General features: G+C 38.9%; 1 long non-coding RNA gene across 1 annotated transcript; it reads left to right on the top strand.

Annotated features, from left to right (window-relative positions):
• Positions 1 to 681: 681 nt before the first annotated feature.
• On the top strand, positions 682 to 4,456 carry LOC127467682 (uncharacterized). The gene is made up of 3 exons (XR_007903256.1): positions 682 to 838; positions 3,178 to 3,294; positions 4,265 to 4,456. It is a non-coding gene; the product is annotated as an uncharacterized LOC127467682 (long non-coding RNA).
• Positions 4,457 to 17,860: the final 13,404 nt, after the last annotated feature.

A 17,860-nucleotide genomic window follows, 5' to 3' on the forward strand; every position in this document is an offset into this window, starting at 1 on the left:
ATTTGATCCTGTCTGCCTACGGCAATAAAAGGACCATACCTTCTATGATGATGTTCCAATCTCATAGTAATGGTAGCTTTTGCCCAGAAGTGCTTGGAATCTGGTCCATTCCTTCTTCAAAGTTTGCTTTCATTTTAGATTAAGATGGTAATGCTAAGTGATAAAAGCCCAATTTCTCCACTCCTTTTATTTAGTCATATATACCTGGTGACTTCAAAGACTACCATCAAATTTTTATGAGAATCCATCTCCAGGAAGACAGTGACAAATTATATACGCAATCTAACTTGATTTCACAGGCAGGAATGTCTCAGATGCTAGAATTAGTGTCAAATCCAGACAGCTTCAGACTTCACCGGCACCTCCAAACAGAGGCAAAAAAAACAATTTAGTTGGAGACAGCAGGCAAAAAACGCTGAGCTGCTGTGTTATCTTGTATGCTCAACTTTTCCAGAAGTAAAACTAATTTAGAGTATTGGTAGAGTGTAGTAAACATCCTGACCTTGGAATAAGAAGAGTACTTCAAGGAAAAATACCTGGGTGTCTTTTCACAGCTAGCAATAGCAGAACCACACTTCATAGAGAGGAAATCACACTTCTAGGACATAGGCTGTCTCCTGCCCCTTTTCAGGTATCTACTTAAAGAGGAGACAAATTGAGATCTATCTTTCCCTGGCCATGATCACTGACTCTCCAGCAAGTGACACTAGCAGCTGGGTAACACACTGGAAGCCTTAGGAGAAGAGGGTGAGATATCTCCTCTAAAGGAGGCATCTGGCAAGATCTTGGCTCCAACTGTTGTTAAAACTATTTTTTCAAAACAGCAGAGATGTGGCAGGTGAGGCACTAAAACACAGATAAGAACTCAGAAAACTAAGAGTAACTTCTGCTACTTAAAAGGTAAAAAATGAAAAATACAACTTTTATTTTCAGATTATCTTCAAAGGACAAAACTCCAATGTATTAACCCTTAGAAGCTATTGACAAATCTGCAAAAAAGAATCTCCAGACTAGTCAGTGTAAATAACTGCAGATACAGGGAGATAGGTGAAGTTTCTAATACCTCTTTTAAAAATTATTTTATTATATTTTTATCTATTCTATAGAAGTGCTTGAGGCCTTTAAAGGAAAGAAAATCTTGCAGCTGTCTCCATACACATTTAATAAAGTCATCTGTTACCTTTTTGTCATATTTCATGCCTTGTCTTCCTATCCATTTCCATTTCCTACCAGTCATTACTCCCTCTCCCTTCCATAAATGTAAAAAAAATTTGAGGTACTGGAGCAGTAATGAACCCACATTAAGGATGATAGCAAGTCAGTGCTCAAGCCAGCTTTCTACCCTATTCACTTTACTGGTGCAGCTCCAGCACTACTGCCACAGTTCCTGGAGAGAAACAAGCAATTCAAGAGAACAACTAATCATATGCCTATTAACTTAGCCATCCTCCTGTAGTTATCTTTTTCCTAGAGTAGCCGTTTTTGACTAAGTTGGCAAACTTACAGATGGTGAAGTTGAAGCAGAAACCAGTCTCACTTTCCAGTAGTCAGTACTAGGCAAGTAAACACAGTGGAAGCTATGCCATAAGTATTTAATTGCAAATAGCCTTAAATTAACATTCTTGAAAATAATTTTCAGTGAGCTTCAATTCTCTCAGTTACCACAGAATATGTTAGTTTTCTCTCTAAGCATGTTGCAGCATGTCACTTGCAATAGGCAATCAGCAGCACAGCTGCAGTTACCTTTCAGGACACTCATTACCAGCCACTATCTATTTCATTTCTGCATGGTCTTCTGTTCATTCATTCTCCGGGATGGGAGACATTGTGATGAGCTGGAGCCTGTTAGAAACTTCTGATGAGGCTTCTCTTGCATATTCTATCCCTGCACATCAACTAGGACAGATGCTAAGATCGAAAAACTGTCTTCATGGCTAAATTATTTCACCTCCTGAATCATATGCTAAGTCAAGATAAAACCAGTAAGAGCGGAAAACTGCAAAAATTTCCAAATAGCTTTCATAAGAATAACCGTGATCAAATTCAGGAGCAAAGCATATCTTGGTTTAGGAATTTTCATTATTCCATATTGTGAGTAAAATTTTAGATAAGCATAGGGATGTCCATCAACCCCAGAAAGAAACATAAAATGGGAAGCTGCTTTCAGCCTGAGCTAACAGACACATAGTGCCAATACACGCATAGTAAATAATGTCAAATAATAGAATAGCAATCAATACACAAATTCAAAGGATAGAGAATGGGATGAGGATTTTTTTTACAATAGATTGAAAGTAGGAACAATATGAAAAATCCAAGAACAAATATCACTTTTACTGACTTTGCCACATAGAGTAGCCTGATACAAATGCCATTTATTAACACTGTGTTGAAAGAAGGCACTTTCCCTACAAAACTTTCTGTAGGCTGCTCAATGTATAGATGGATTCATCAACATTCATTAAATAAATTGTCTAATTATGATAAGAAGTGTTTGCTGACCCTTAGAAAGCTACCTATCTCTTTAGTTTGTGTTTCAGGCAAGCAGCTCAGAGGGCAGCAGAACTAGTGTAGCTGCAGATAATGGAAACGGACTTGAGTAACTAGGCAGAGGCATGGCTAAATAGCTTTTAAATGAGATTGCAATTTTGGGAGGGAGGAGATGTAATAGAGGTCGTCTCAGAGAGAGTGCATTGCAGAGTGAGGTGCAGGAAGGAGCAGCTCCTGCAAGTTTAGATAAATAGTTGGGAAGATGTTTTTCTCTCTCTCTGGTTGACTGGAGATTAACTCTGAGAGTGCTGGTGTTTCTTATTTTAAAAACGTCATCAATAAATACTCTTTAATTTTCCTCTCTCTTCCTGCTTTTCTACCCCATATGCTTTTCACCTTCAGAAATAAACAAAATCCATCATTATTGTTCAATGGCCTAACTCAAGCCCTTCATGGGAACAAGAGCCAATAGATCCTCTCACCAGCCAATGAAGTCAGTTGCCATGAGTGTAATTAGTTTTGCTTTGCCCTGTTACATCGCAAGACCAGTGAAAAACTTTTGAAAAAATAAGTCTGGATCAGAAAGGAAAGAGTCCAGATTTTGGGTTCCTTGATCTTTGAGGGTATCTTGTCAAGATGCAGGATCTCCTCTTCCTAGTCTTTCATTTGGATTTGTCTCCCACTTAGAGGAACCTCCCTATGGAGATTCCTGTCACTTACTATAAATTATGGAGAAAATCACAGACCTACTCCTTGGAAATACCGGAAACATGCAAGAGGACAGTCCAGAGCAACCTACAGAAGGTAACCATACCTGAGCAGAGGGTTGGGCTAGATGATATCCAGAGGTCCCTTCCCACCTCAGCCTCTTTATTTTTGAAAATCTCAAAAAATTTATTGGGTCTGATGGCTGTATTTTGGGTGACCAGAGCAGATAAGTCCAAGCAATTGAAGTTATGCTAGTCTTGAAGAATATTCTTTATAAAGAAAAGTCCTAAATAAACAATTAACTGAGCTTTTTGCTCACCATCAAGAGCTGAGCTGCACCTCAGCTTGTTGAGGTTTCAGGAAAAACAGGCAAGGAAAACAGTTGCAAATAGTTGTTTTCTTTCTAATTTCTTTTTTAATGTCAGTTCCAATATGGAAACATAAAAGAGGTCCCTCTTACCAGGAAGTGCTGAATAAAAGTCTACAGGGTTGAGTAACAATCACACTTCAATCTTCTATAGAAGAGAAAAGCAATATGACTGGGATGGGAAAGAAAGAAGTATAAGAACTGGTGCAATTATTGGATATCTTACTGATATTACTCTTTCATGAAGAGATGAGGAGAATTCTGGAAAATTACAGCTAAAGTTTGGATTTGTCAACAGCAAAACAATTTAGTGAGCAGGTCTCATAACACCAAACTGCGAGAGCAACTACTGTCGCAGTAGAACTGTTACTAAATCTCATGAGATTTTTAGTAGCAATTAGACTTGAAAGCGGAATTGGAAGTGGAAACTGTCTTAATCCTCTTCATAAAAAAAAAATCAGATGTCATTTGGATTTTGTACCAAATCTTAGAGAATTCTTTGGTGCAATACTTGCTGCATTCTCATTATTAAGTGGTCACAGAGTTTGGCAGCACTTCTCAGAACTTTAGTACCCAATATAAGAGTAAGAAATTAATGTGCAATGGATTTTAATTGTTTATTTTAAGCTTAATCTTAGCTTTTTAATCTTGCACTACAGGCCCCATGAATGACTGCTATGACTTTTTTTTTTTTTTTAGGGCACAAAGTGTGTAAGAACTGATGTTTGGTCCAGAAGATGCATACATTCATGTTTGTCTTAAAACATTTAGACAATGACCATGAAAGAATACTCCCATATTTAGTCCGTGCCTAGGACCTCAAAAGACAAGATAGCCTCTGAATGTCTGAAAGAACAGACAAATGTAACAGCATGGTAGATGTCATGCTTCCTGTTGTACTGCCTGATGATATGCAAATCTAGCCCCATACTGTATGTGTTATATGCTAATGGATGATTGTAAATGCTAGAAGAAAAATGTCACTGTGTCACTTTCAGGGTAATTGCTATGGAGCAGGGCTGATTTCCTTGAAATTTGGACTCAGAGCTCTTTGATGAATGGATTGAAGATTTCATTTTTACCTACAATATAGAGAATCTGGATGTTTACTCTTCATTTTCTGTGTTTCTATTCTCCAAAGGAATAACAGCAACAAAAATCCCTTTTCTGCCTGCAGAATTTTAAAGGATAAGAAGACTTTTTGCTATCTTAAATAGCCCTAAAAGTTTCTCATTTCTCAAAGCACTGTCCTCTGGGGTAAAATAAAGATCTTTTCAGAAAAATAACTATTTCTCCTTCCTGTTTCAAAGTCAGCTTTTCTACTAAACCCTGAGATGGACCCTGTACAAGGATGAAATAATCCCATAAAATTATTTTCAAAGGTGGTGTAATTTTAGATGCAGCATTCACAGCTTCAGCGCAAAGAGGGTGGAACAGAAATATTCAGAGACTGAGTAAAAATCTTGTGGAAAAACTGAAGCTCAGTGATGCCACTATACTCTTTGATAAACCCAAAGAGTATATAAATAATGAAACATTTTATTCACCTTCTGGTTACACTTGTTCTAAACTTGCATCTGTTACCTTGAAAAGCTAAGGTTTATTTTTTACCAGCAAAGAGAAAGCTGAAACTGTCACACAGCATGAGGATAACAGCAGCTTCTACTTGCGTGAAAACACAGTCAGTTTTGAAAACAAAATTAACTCAAAAAAGTTCACAAATCATTTTATAGCTGGCTTTCAGGTAAGAACTCAGGACTGAAGGTGTTGTCATCCCCTTGGACAAGGTTTATAAATTCTGACATAAATACAATCCATGTATTCAGGGAGTTCCTTGATGTTGCCAGATTTGAAAATTCATATCATTTTTGGTGTCCTGTCAGACCTTATTTGCAAAGCCTCCACAAGTTCCAAAATTTACTAGATCTTCTGTCCCATCAAGAATATTTGATTATTTCTCCCATGTTTTTGAATACTTAGGATGCTAAATCAAGGCTATCCAGGAGGCAGGCATGGCTCTGCTTCCACCTCTCCTCACATGGGCTTCTGTGTGTAAGGCCAGGGAAGAGTCAATAACCAACAGTTTCCACAGGAGATGAGGAGGGAGCAAAATTAGCCAAGTGCTTTGGGACAACTCTACTATGAATTTTCTCCTCTTACCTGAAGATTGTCATGTTATTCTGCTCACAACTTCAGAGAAGCAGAGAAGAGAAAAACATGCTGCAGTGGTTATTCTAGACTGGGTTTTCCATTAATGAAGTCTTCCATGGGCTGAACGTTACAGATTATAACCTAGATGAAAGCCAGCATTACGTGGACAGGGATGGTGTGGATGGGCAAAAGGTTGAAAAGATAGAAAACACATAAAAATGAAAAACAGATCATATAAATAGACATATATGAAATTCATGGGGACCAGACTGATGAGCAAAGCAGTCACAAGCTATTTCCGTGCTTTGTTCTTCTCCACACCAACCCGAAGAGTCTCAGAGAGGTGACTGTGTACCATGTTTAGTAAAGAGGAGAAACACAGCACATGCTCCCCTCTTTCTCAAAACATCTTGGAAGAAAATTTGTTTCCTGGAGCACTCCCTTGGGCATTGATTGGCCCACTTCAAGAATTTGTTATGGCAATAAGACAGATCTAAGGGAAGACTCTGGGTTTTGCTCACTGAAAGAAGACTTGACAAGTCAGGGTTGGCTTCAAACATGGCAATGCTTACTGACCAGCCAGTAGGAGCAATATACGAACCCCTGTCCAAATTTATTTACATTTATACCTCCAAAAGCCTCTACTCTACAGTGTTCTTGTTTAGTCTTGTAAAGACTATATAGCATGATATTCTGAGAGTGAGATGTTGTGAATAAGTGGTTTAAGTTGCTTAAAAAAATCACTTGTGAGTTATCAGCAAAAACAGGTTTAATATAAATTTGCAGAAGCACAATGCAGTTCAATGACAATGTTCATTCTATTGCTTGCTATATAGATAAATCATTGCAGAGAGCTTTTAATCTGATTTTAGTTTGCATGCTTTATGAGGAGACCAGGTACTAAAAAGGGTAACGAGAGAAAAGAGTAAGGGAGACCCTCCCATTGAGTCACAAGATTCAGAACAGACCTCCTTGCTAAACTTAGTCTCAGACTGGATCAATGGTTTAGGTCTAAAGGAATTAGCAACACTTAATCATAACAATATCCAGTCGACACCATAATAACACTACTTAATCAATTGACTAACATATAAAAAATTATTCGATAGAATTTTCCATAAGCATAACAGTAATTTAGCCAGAAGTCTAAATTAACCATAAGTTCAACTTAAGTTTTCATATTTAATTATAAAATTTATTATGAATCTAAAAAGGCAACATTCATAATATGCATGTACACAGACATAAAGAAGTATGTGCGAAGGTATACCTATGAAAAATTTCCCTCAAGTTCAGTGAAATACTTATAATACAGAAGTCTTTGCATTTTTTTCAATGGGCAGAGGCGTGAGCTTCAAGAAGTGGAGGTTTTTGCCCAGGCTTCATCATCAGCTTTCAGCAACAGTCCTCCTAATACAGCAAACTGGAGATTTGCTGAACTCCAAGAGTTGTCTCACTCCTAGCATGACACCCCAGAAGAGCTCAAAGAGCTTCACTTAGCATGACTGTTTGTAGGGTCTTAAGATGCTGGGCTTTAGTTATCAGTAATTTTCCACGCTGGCCACAGTCTGGAACTGGAATTTTCCTCAAAAAGTTCAGTAACAAAATTATTATGTCACTCAATCTGTTGTTCAGACAGAAAAATAAAGTCTCAAGGCTACTTATTAGAAAATGAGCTCGTTAGACCACAGAAGTTCTGGGAGCACAGTTTCTAATAAGTTCAAAGGTGCCCAGGTGCCATTAATTAATCAAAGCTGAGGCCTAATGAGCATTCCTGAGACCATAGTGTGGTCAGGAGGGGGGAGGTATGGGATGTGGTGAGGGATGCATCACCATATGAAGCTGTAAAAGTTACTTTATGATCACAATATTTCAGCTGCTGATTTAGACAAAGTGGGATTTTTGACAGGGAAGGGTTTTGTCTTAGTTCCTTATTAAAAACTTAGAGAAACTTATGTGATGGGAAGAAAGTTGATATTATCTGAATTCTTTATTGAAAATGTAAAAAGCATAGCTGTGCTCTGTGGCGTTTGTTCCAGAGCATAAGCATATGTAAAAGGAGGCATTATTAACAATGGAAAATTACATACAGTGCCATCCTCACTCATGCTACTGAAACTCAACCCATCTTAAAGGCAGGTTGTACTGAGTACTGAAGCCTAATGCAGCTGGGGGTTCTCAGCACCTCACCCATGAAGGATACCCATCATGGGCATGGAAGCAATTTCACCTGAGTCTACCATGGCATAGAGTTGATGTGGCTTTGCTGCACAAAGCAAGTGTATAGGGCTGTGTGAAGGTCTTCCTCTTGTACTGCTGCTCTGGTAGCTTGTGGGAGTTATGAGAAACCCATTTATATTGGGGTTCATTTATGTACCTTAGGAAAAAGACTCTTCTCTTCTGGCTTTTGATGATCCTTACTCAGCACACTGTTTGGTAGTGGCAATAAGCCATAATTCAGTCAATAGAGATCGAACTATTTAAAATGACCGAGGTCAAATAAATGAAATCATGAGACTGGACTTTTTCCCCTGGATAAGGGTAAGAAAACTGACCACAGGGAAGAAGGACGTAACTATGTCCTGCATTTTCTAACTCTAGGTGCTGTGGTCCTTCCTTAGACATAGTACACTCGATAGAGCACAAGCAGGTGGCTTGTGAGAATATTTTCATCTGTTTAGAGCAATGGTGGAGTAACCCATGGCTGGGTAGATCACTAGAAAGGCAGCAGAAGACATCAACTCAGTTTTATACTTAAAGAATTTTTTCTGAGAATAAAAAAAAAGAAAGACAATTTATAAAACATACTTAAGCTTAAGATGTTTGGTTTTTGGGAGGACCTGGCATTTTGGTTCGTTTGGTTTGGGTTTTTTTCCACACATACTTTGTTTTCAAAATGCAACTAGAATTTTCTAAGCTTCCTGCTCCAGCTGTCCTGAATAGAAACTCATTATCATTAAGTAGAGAGAGTAAAAACAATGGATTTGGGAGAAGAAATCAGAAGGTAGTTTATACATATCTTATAAATATATATATGTCTTCATACATTGATAGACTGAGTGATTTTTCAATATACAGAGTAATAATACGCTGACACTCCTGTTCAGCTTTTTTCATGGAGTTTTGGGAAGTATTTCAAGAACTCCAAAGAAATTGGTGCACCTCTCTACCTCCCCCACACAACAGAGAATAATAGGAAATAAATAGAGATAAAATTACTTATACTGCACTGGAGAGAGACAACAAACACTTCCTGATCTTTTGTGGAAAGTCAAAGAAACATTCCTTTGACTCTGAACTGAGTTTCTAGTGAGGAAAATTTCCAGCAATAAAAAAGTTCTTTCAAAGATCCCTTAATGGGGCCATGGTTGCACCTCCAGAAAGCAGCATTTCTGCTGTGAGTTATTAGACAAGTTGTTTACAGACTTTGCCTGCCAGTATCTGAAATTCTTACGTGCCACTGCAGATTAATTTGACATAAAAACTGTAAATGGTATCTAAAGCTACATGTAGCAGAGCATCAGCAGTATGACCACTTCTGTTTCTGGACCTTTCATTGTCTAGGGAGGAAATTTCTTCCACCTGAAAATGGTAAGACACAGTGACAACCATACCCATGAGTCTGTGACAGGTTTCTCTTTGAGTATCTTCCCTGGGACTTTTCTTCTCTGTCCATCCCCAGCATCTGTAAGCTGCTTTTAGCATGCAGCAGATGCCTGCTCTCTTGAGTGTCTAAAGAGAATCCATTAAACAACCACTCTTCTACAGCCATAAAAAGAGGTTATTCTGATGCCTCAGAAAGTGTGTTTGGAAGTCATTGTTAGCACAGAAGCATGACTGAATATCTAGTGTAGAAAAAGCAAGCTTATTTTTAGAAAAGGAAGATTTTGCCATTAGGTAGGCTCTAGGGGACATTTCCTTTTCTTTTCCTCAAAACCTGCTCACTCTAGTCCTTCTACAGAAGCTTCATTTCCTGAACAAAATCCCTTTTCTCACCCTTCTCTGCTTTACCAGGGACTCAATTCTCTGAAGTGCAGTAGGGGATGCAGAATACTGGTCTGTAATTCACATAGAAGACGACCGGAAAAGAGTTAGAGCTGGATTCACTCAACTCTGCCTTGTTGGACCCTGCATTAAGCATCAGTTTGACAAAAAGGTCAAAGGAAGATCCAGGTTAGCAGGGCACTTGTGGAGGCAGTCAGGAGAGGAGTGCCAGCAGAGCCCTGTGCCTGAACTTGTGAGCCAAGCCAGACTCGGAACAGCAGCTAACCCAGGTTTCAGTCTCCTTAGAATCTGACTGAGAGGGGGTGGTCTGGTGAGGGATATCTGTCTTGGATCTGCTCTTTGGGACTCCTGGTTATTGTGGAGTTAGACAGTGGCATCTGACAGGATTGTCTGAAGAGGGTCACAGTAACCACACAAAAATATTTTCTTCTAATTGGCAACCTAATGGTATTTTGTCATTAATCTGGGGCAATGTGGCTCATTGTGTGCGAGTCCAGACAGATATAATTCATGTTTTGTTCTGCCTGTGAGAGAAACCTTAAAAGTTGAAGAAATTAATTCCCCTTTGAGCTGAAGGATAATTGGATAACAGAGCCTGTTGTTAAGATAATAACTGCAGATCTGCTGCCCTTGGCATTTCTGCACAATACCTTACAGACCCTTCCTTCTTGGCAGCTTCTGAGAGCACCAGTCTTCAACTTCTGATCCTTTCTGCTATGAACTGGGAGACCAAGTACTCAGTGGCCAACAGTGCTCAGCCTTGGCAGTGGATGCTCAAAGAAATGTTTTAACTTAACTCACAATTTGGAAGTTTTCAAAAATAACATCCATTAAAACTTAGAATGTGAGTTTTGGTTTAATACCCATAGAAAATGGTCTTTGATTATTGTAGTTGCTGGGAGCTGGCAAGTTCACATGTGACTGGGGAAGCAGAAAAGGAGTGAGAACAGGCAAAATCACTGATCTAGAACCATAAGATAGGGGCCTTACTGAGCTTTGATAAAATACTTGGTGCCAAAGAAGCTCCACCACTGCCTCCATGGGCAACATGCTGATCCCTTGTGCTGCTTCCTGCTTACCCTCCCAGGGAGATGGGAAGGATGGGGAATGCTGGCCTTTAAACCAGTTCAGTTTTCAAACTCACTCTTTACTTCTTTCTCCTGAACTGTTTCATCTACCTTAGAGTAATAAACTCATTCTTAAGTAAAATAAAGAAGAAAAAACACTTAACAGCCCACAAGTGATTGGTCATGTGGGATCAATCAAAATGACAGGTTAAATACAGCAAAAATATCATAAAAACACACTGCAACCCAAAATGTATTTGCCAAAATGCAAGATCAATAAACCAGCACAACAGTAAACAATTTTTAGATTATAAAGAGGCATCAAACTTCTTCATTTCTTACAAAGTTCTTAACATCAAGCATTTTTTTTTAACATAGAAAATAATAGAGTTCTGTGGACCAGCACCTGACCTTACAGTCTCACAGCCCACATTTTATTCAAAAACACACTAAACAGATTTTCCAGACTGTTTGAAGTGGAAGTGACTTGCATGATGTTTTCTGTGATACTGCATGACTTAATGTCAAAACTTACAAATATCAGGAGGAGTGTTCATATTTTCCTGTCATGTAAGATTAAGCAGCCTGGAATAGCAGTTACTTTTCAGAAATACTACTTCAATGCCTGCAACTCTTCCCATCATTTCCTTGCTACATTTTCTAATACCTAAGAGTTCTGCAGCTCTGCAGCTACTGGAACTGAAATTTTGAAGGAAGCTTCTGTCTGGCATTGAAGTTTACCTGAACTCTTCAGAAGCACACTTTGGGGGCTAGGGGTGGGAGCAATATAGTTCCAGGCTCTGCTAAAACAACTCAGGTAAGCTTTGCTTTGAAATTGTTTCTCACTCTGTGCTTCAAAGTAGGTGTGCCTTATTCAGCTAAGTGATTCACTTTGTGTGGCCAATATCAACTCACATTTGGCCACACTTCGCAGTTTTTAAAACCTGCAATAGGTATCTACTCAGTTGATGCTACTTAGAGCTGGTTGCTAAACTCTTCAGAAATTTTGCATAAATGCATCAGGGAGCTTATCAATAGCCACAGGAGAAGTGGTGCTAGGTAAGAAAAATGGGTTTGTGGTGTGGGGAAGACTTAAATGGAGATTGCCTAAGTAAAAAATGGGCATTGGGGAAATGGAGGAAGAAGCAGGATATACTCACAAGAACAGGCAGCCTGGTAACTGAATTTTGGTTTAGACACTTAAGAGTTGACAAGAGGATATAAAAGGTGGATGGATAAAGGCATCAGAAAACTGTTACTAGAAAGAGTAACTGGTTGGACAGAGGTTCTGTGATAATTAGAATGATGGGACTGAAAGCCAGAAAGAGCTGGGGAAAGAAAGGTGAGATCCAAATGGAGACTGACAAGGATGAAGCTAGAGGATAAGGCAAGTACTTGGGGATGAGTTAAAGTCTGAGGTATTTTGTTCTCAGCTGTTGACTGCTGCTTCCTTGTCTTTTGGGAAAGCTGTAGGAAAAGTTTATGACTGCTAGGTTTCCACAGACTGACCTGTCCAGTGCCTGGTTTAGCCTTTGCCTGCATGTAACAATATCCCTATGTCCTCCAGCACCTTAGCAAACACATAAGAGGAAGTAGGTGCAGGATGGTTCCTTTGGATGTAAGATTTCCCAGAGAGAATCTGGCTAATATGGGATGTCTACAGAGGCAGCAGTAGGATATTTAATGCAGTTATCCTTTCAGCATGAGAGAAGGGGAAACTGCTGGAAAGGTGACATTAACAGCTCTCTCAACAACACAACAAAGAAGTGACATTCAGGGCTTCTGGCAATCTTTCTAATCTTGCAAGAGACCAAGTATTTCCCAGTTGTTTCCAAATTATTTCATTCGTGTGCTGATAAACATTTCAGGACAACAGCTGAGTTACAGAAGAGACATAGTCAGGGGTTTGGGGGGTTATTTTTCATTCTTTTGTAACGAAAGAGAAAACAATTCATCCACAATATGTTTTCCATTTCTCTGTTACTCAGCTATGTCCTAGAACTGCTTCTTTCTCTCACACTTTTCCCCCTTCATAATGCACAAAGCATTCCTGTTATCTCTGCATAGTATTATAAGACAGATTTCCTCTCCTCTATAGTAAAATGCTAAATCCACTAGAGGGGGCATCCATCCTACCCGATCTTTGCCATACTGAAAGACCCTCATGTTTCCATTGGCTTTTCAGACTCCCTCTTTCCTCCAGCATGACTACCCACCCTACTCCACAGATCGATAAGGCCCTAATGAGGCCCTTTCACTGAAATCTTACCCTATGTAAATGTTGCCGTGTCAACAAATATTTACAAAATCCAATACCTATGTGGTGTTTATCATAATTGTTTTTGAGCTCTGTGGGAAAGGTCATTTTTCATCCAGATGCTTCCCTTCCCCTTTAACACCACTAATATTGTAGAGGAAAGATCAGAGCTTCCTGCAAGGTTCTTGTTATGACGTATTGACTCAATTGGTCTTTCAATAAACTAAGTTTTAAAAATACCTTCCTAAATTATATATAAGCTGTCCATGTAGACAGCTGAGCTACAGAATAAAGAAATGGATTATCATGTACTGCAGTAAAGGGTGTATCTTAAGGACTGAAGACATTCATACATAAATGTCCCTTTAAACTTTGAGGTGATGGAACCCGGCCAGTATTGTTACAAGACTGTAACAATACTTTTGAACTATCCTACTGTCGCAGGCTGCAGTAAGTTTTTTTCTACCTCCTGTTGCTGTGCAGCATATCAGTGTAGAAGCTTTGTGTGTGGCTTCCCACATCAGTGCTAGAGGCTGCTGCATCTCCCTCAGAGGGAGGGAATTGTGGTGCATGCCTATGAAGAGCTCACAGCATGTTTCAGTTTAGAAAGCACCATGCTAACATAAAATAATATTGCTGTTTCCCACCTCAATACAAAATGTTGACAAAATGCAAAAGGTTGAAAGAAGTACCAGAAATACCAAACCCCATCAGTATTCAGCTCTCCCCACATCCATTATATTAGTTTAGAAATTCAGAAAAGCAATAAAAGAGAATTGAAAACAGAGCTTGCTTATAGAGCCCTAGCAGTACCCATGGTCTGGGGTTTACCACATCCCCCAAGGCCAGAGAAAGATTGATCTATACAGTATAGTTCTAATGATTATTTGTCAAATCTGATTTCCCTAATGGAAGTAACAGGACTAACATTTTCCATAGTTTGATAGGTCATATTTTCCTGTTATTCATACTCATTTTTCCTCTTCTCAGTTCTGCAGCTCTGTTGCGTCTCAGGTGACACTTCACCATAATTCAGAAAAATTTTTGTTGTAGCTTTTTGCCTGAAATTATTATAGAATTTTATCTTTCATACAACATTTTTTCTCTATAAACCTAACTTTGGAAAAAAATGCTTTCTGTGCAGCACATATCCTAGTCTAGGTCCTTCCACCAAGAACAGCAGATGTCCAAAGTTTTTAGGAAAAGCACTTTAGTATACATCAGCAAGTTGAACCGATTTGGAGCTTTCCAGTGCTAGACTTATTAGAATAAAAGTGTAAGCTACCATACATTGAGTTCCTTCTAAAGTATGGCTCCCATGGCAGCAAGGACTGTCCTGTTAGGGGTATCTGATGAAGCAGAGAGTGCTGAGTGACTTCACAGGATGGCCCCAGGTATTTGGGCAACTGCATCTCTATTACTAATTTCTGTGATAGGAAAGACCAAAATAACTCCAGATTAACCAAAGGTCGCCTGTGGGCAGTTGAATCCCAACCCTCATTACAGAAGAAACAATGAGAAGAAGAATTTAGCTCATGTGTTAATGTGTTAACAGCAACAAACTGCATTACACTCAGAAACTTTGTTTTTTCTTTCCTATACTGCTCACAGGTGAGCAGACAGTGTCACAACGGTGTGAGCAGAAGCCAACAGGAGCAGTAATTGTTCCCCTACTATTGACCAGGTCTCATTATGTTCCCAGTAGCATTATCCCTCCCCAATACAGATGAGAGCCATTCAGTCAGACACACAGACTCCTACTGTTCCTTACTAAATACAATAGGAAAATACCTGGTATCAAAATATGAGACATTTGTCTAGCCTTTTACCTCATATTGCATATTCAGTTTTAGTAGGTATATTCACTGAGACCAGACCAGAGGAGGCATAGCTGAAGGGAAGTTAATAGCCTGCCTTTTAAAATACATTGTTTTATATTGAATTTTTTAAAGACATTAAAGACATTGTATAGTATACAATGTTTTGAAACAAAATGTGTTCAAAATTAGCTCTCAAAGAGCAGCCAAACAAACTCAGAATGTATTAGACTGGAGCACAAAATGTGATTAAAAGCAAATGGCACGTGATAAATTGAATATACAAAACTAAATGAGATGCCATGATCAAATGGGAGTAGTTGTATTTTATGGAAAGAAGATATACGCAATTGGAGATGATAAATACTGATCTGAGTATACAGCACTGAAACACTGATATCACTCAGCAGATGAAAATAATGGTATGAGCTAAAGCAAAGGACAGAAGGGAAGCAAATAGACTCTGATTGATACCAAGGCACAGGTTTAACATGAAGGCCAATCAGGCATGCCATATCTATTAAGACACTGATGAAAAAAATATGTGGTCTAAAAGCTGTGCATCTACCTCAGACTTCCAAAATAGTTTTGCCCTTAAACCTTTTAAGAGGTAAAGTTTCAAAGAATATATGTGAATGAAGCATGAACCTGGTAAACTGATATTATGATTTATTACAAAAATTTGATCCATCCACAATACACTGAAGAACAGTGAGCACTATGGTGGCAAGATATCACTTAATTAGCTCTATTCTGATCAAAAGGCTTTTGTAAAGATGTTTTTCTAACATTATGAAGCATATATGAGAGTTTAGCTGAAAAAATGAACTGTATTATCAGCTACAGAAAATGCAGAAGCCAACGTAAAAACCCTCTTGTGACTGCTTCGAAAAATTACAATCTTGTAGTCATGAAAACAGCTTTTTTATTTCTACAAAAAGAAGGATGAAGAAAGTTTGACATCTGCTAGTACAGCAAGCAGTGCAGCCTGTGTCATAGTTGTGTGCACTCTTTCTGCATTCACAGAAGATATTTTCCTGTTCACGAAGATTTTAACAAATTTCCCCCCCTCTGAACTGCGTTACAGGCTGTAGTGCACAGACACATGGGTAAGACCTTTGCAGACAGACCTGTGATCCTTTTTCCTGCAGCTTGAGAAGGCCAGCTCCCTGCTGAATATGACTGGGCTACAGCTAGGAAATCCCTAAATCTCTTAGTTTGAAGATTTGCAGATCAACAATGAGGAGCAAAAAATGATACACGATTTGAAGATAAAACTTGTCAAAACCGTTCAGAAAACTATTCCACCTATTGAACACATTCATTAAAAGCTTTTTGGGTTTTTTCTTTCACTGCTTTGAAAATGGTAGAATAAGGGGACATGATGTGACTGTGGAGCAGGTTCTCCCTTCAGTAAAAGCATGTTTTATCCTGGAGGCCACAGGTGCTAAGACTATCAGTGAAGAGTTTACCCCACCGTTTTTAAATTCCCAAGTAGTAATGTGTCCAATCCCCTGCTAAGAATGTTGTTAGGATGGTAATCTAAGGCTTACTAAACTTTACTTCTACTTGCGTATTAATCTCCTGAGTGCCTGTCTCCTTTTTATAACAATCGTCACTCCAGCTTTCAGTAACAATGCAAATCAACCTAAAATAAAACACGAAGTTTATAACCCCTGCTCCACTCACTGGCAAAGCTGCGGCCACTGTGGGAGGCCAGCAGAATGAGCTCATTACAATGCACGAGCCCAAGCCAATCTGCAGTGCATGGGAGAGGCGTAATCAGTTTTACCTTCTCATTGTAATGCTTAATAAAAATAGATAATAAAGCATTTGGAGTACTGTTGAAGCAAAATGCTGGTTAAAACGAACCTGATAATAAAAGGCTCAGTGGGCTTTCTTGAATCAAGTGGCAGCCTCAAGCAATCAAAAAGAATTTCCCAAGAGCTTGCTTAATAAAGGAATAAAAGGAAACATTTACTTCACATGGCTCATTCTCCTCACCTTCTGTGGTTTAACTGTGTTTGTGCTTGGGACCCATAGTAATGCCTTCCAGCCCTTACAGAGTAATAATATCCTACTCCCCTTTGTCAGCTCAAGATGCCCGGGTTTCAAGCGCAGAAACTACCTCTGTTTCTCAGATGTCCAGAAGAAACTTAAGAAACCTGCTAGTTAAGCATGAAGAGAGGGATAAAGAGTGAACCTTGTTTCTCTCAGTTCTAAGTGTCAGGAATGTCACTTATGGATGGTGATGGACAATAATTGAAAATGCAGGGCAATGTGCAGTTGGACATACAATGTGAGTGATGTGCATTTGAAGGACATATGGCTATGAGAAACCCAGGGTATTAAAAAATATTAAAAATGCATAAGCACTGTCCTTATTTTCCACATTCCTTTAGCTGTCTCTCAAGTCTTAAAATTTGGAGGCCTATTGCAAAATGTAAACAAGATATTTTTCTTGTTATTTTATTTTACTCAACCATTCTGTGTTTACATGCTGCACTTTTCCCAGTGCCACCTGACTAGGAGTGGGTAGTGGGTCCTGCCTGTAAATGGGAGGTAGAATAGATCATCAACCCAGGCCCACCAGGCCCACCTACCTTTCAATCAAATACTGTGCTTTGACAGATACTGAAACCCCTCCAGCAGACACAGACTTTGGCATTAATCACATTATGTATGGTAAATTTTGTCTTTCAATGAGAAGAAAGCTTTTTTAGTTTGAAAGAAAAAGCCTGACCTATATTCCGCTGAAATAAATGAAAATACTCCCCTTAACTTTCAAATGGAAAATGGTTTGGGGTTTTAATTCATTATCTCATTTCGTATGTAAAGTAAGTCTACTAAATCTGTTTGCCTGCAATACTGAAAATTGTCAGGACATGTTATGTATTGCAAGGAAAGGTGGCACAGTGCAAGTTAGTATGTTCAACAGCCCACGGGGTGGGAAGAAGAACCTTCTGCATGATGCTTCAGAGAAATACTTGCAGACCTC

Source organism: Manacus candei, unplaced genomic scaffold (assembly GCF_025592945.1).
Source record: "Manacus candei isolate 608988 ecotype Guabito, Panama unplaced genomic scaffold, ASM2559294v1 h1tg000014l, whole genome shotgun sequence".
Lineage (NCBI taxonomy): Eukaryota > Metazoa > Chordata > Aves > Passeriformes > Pipridae > Manacus > Manacus candei.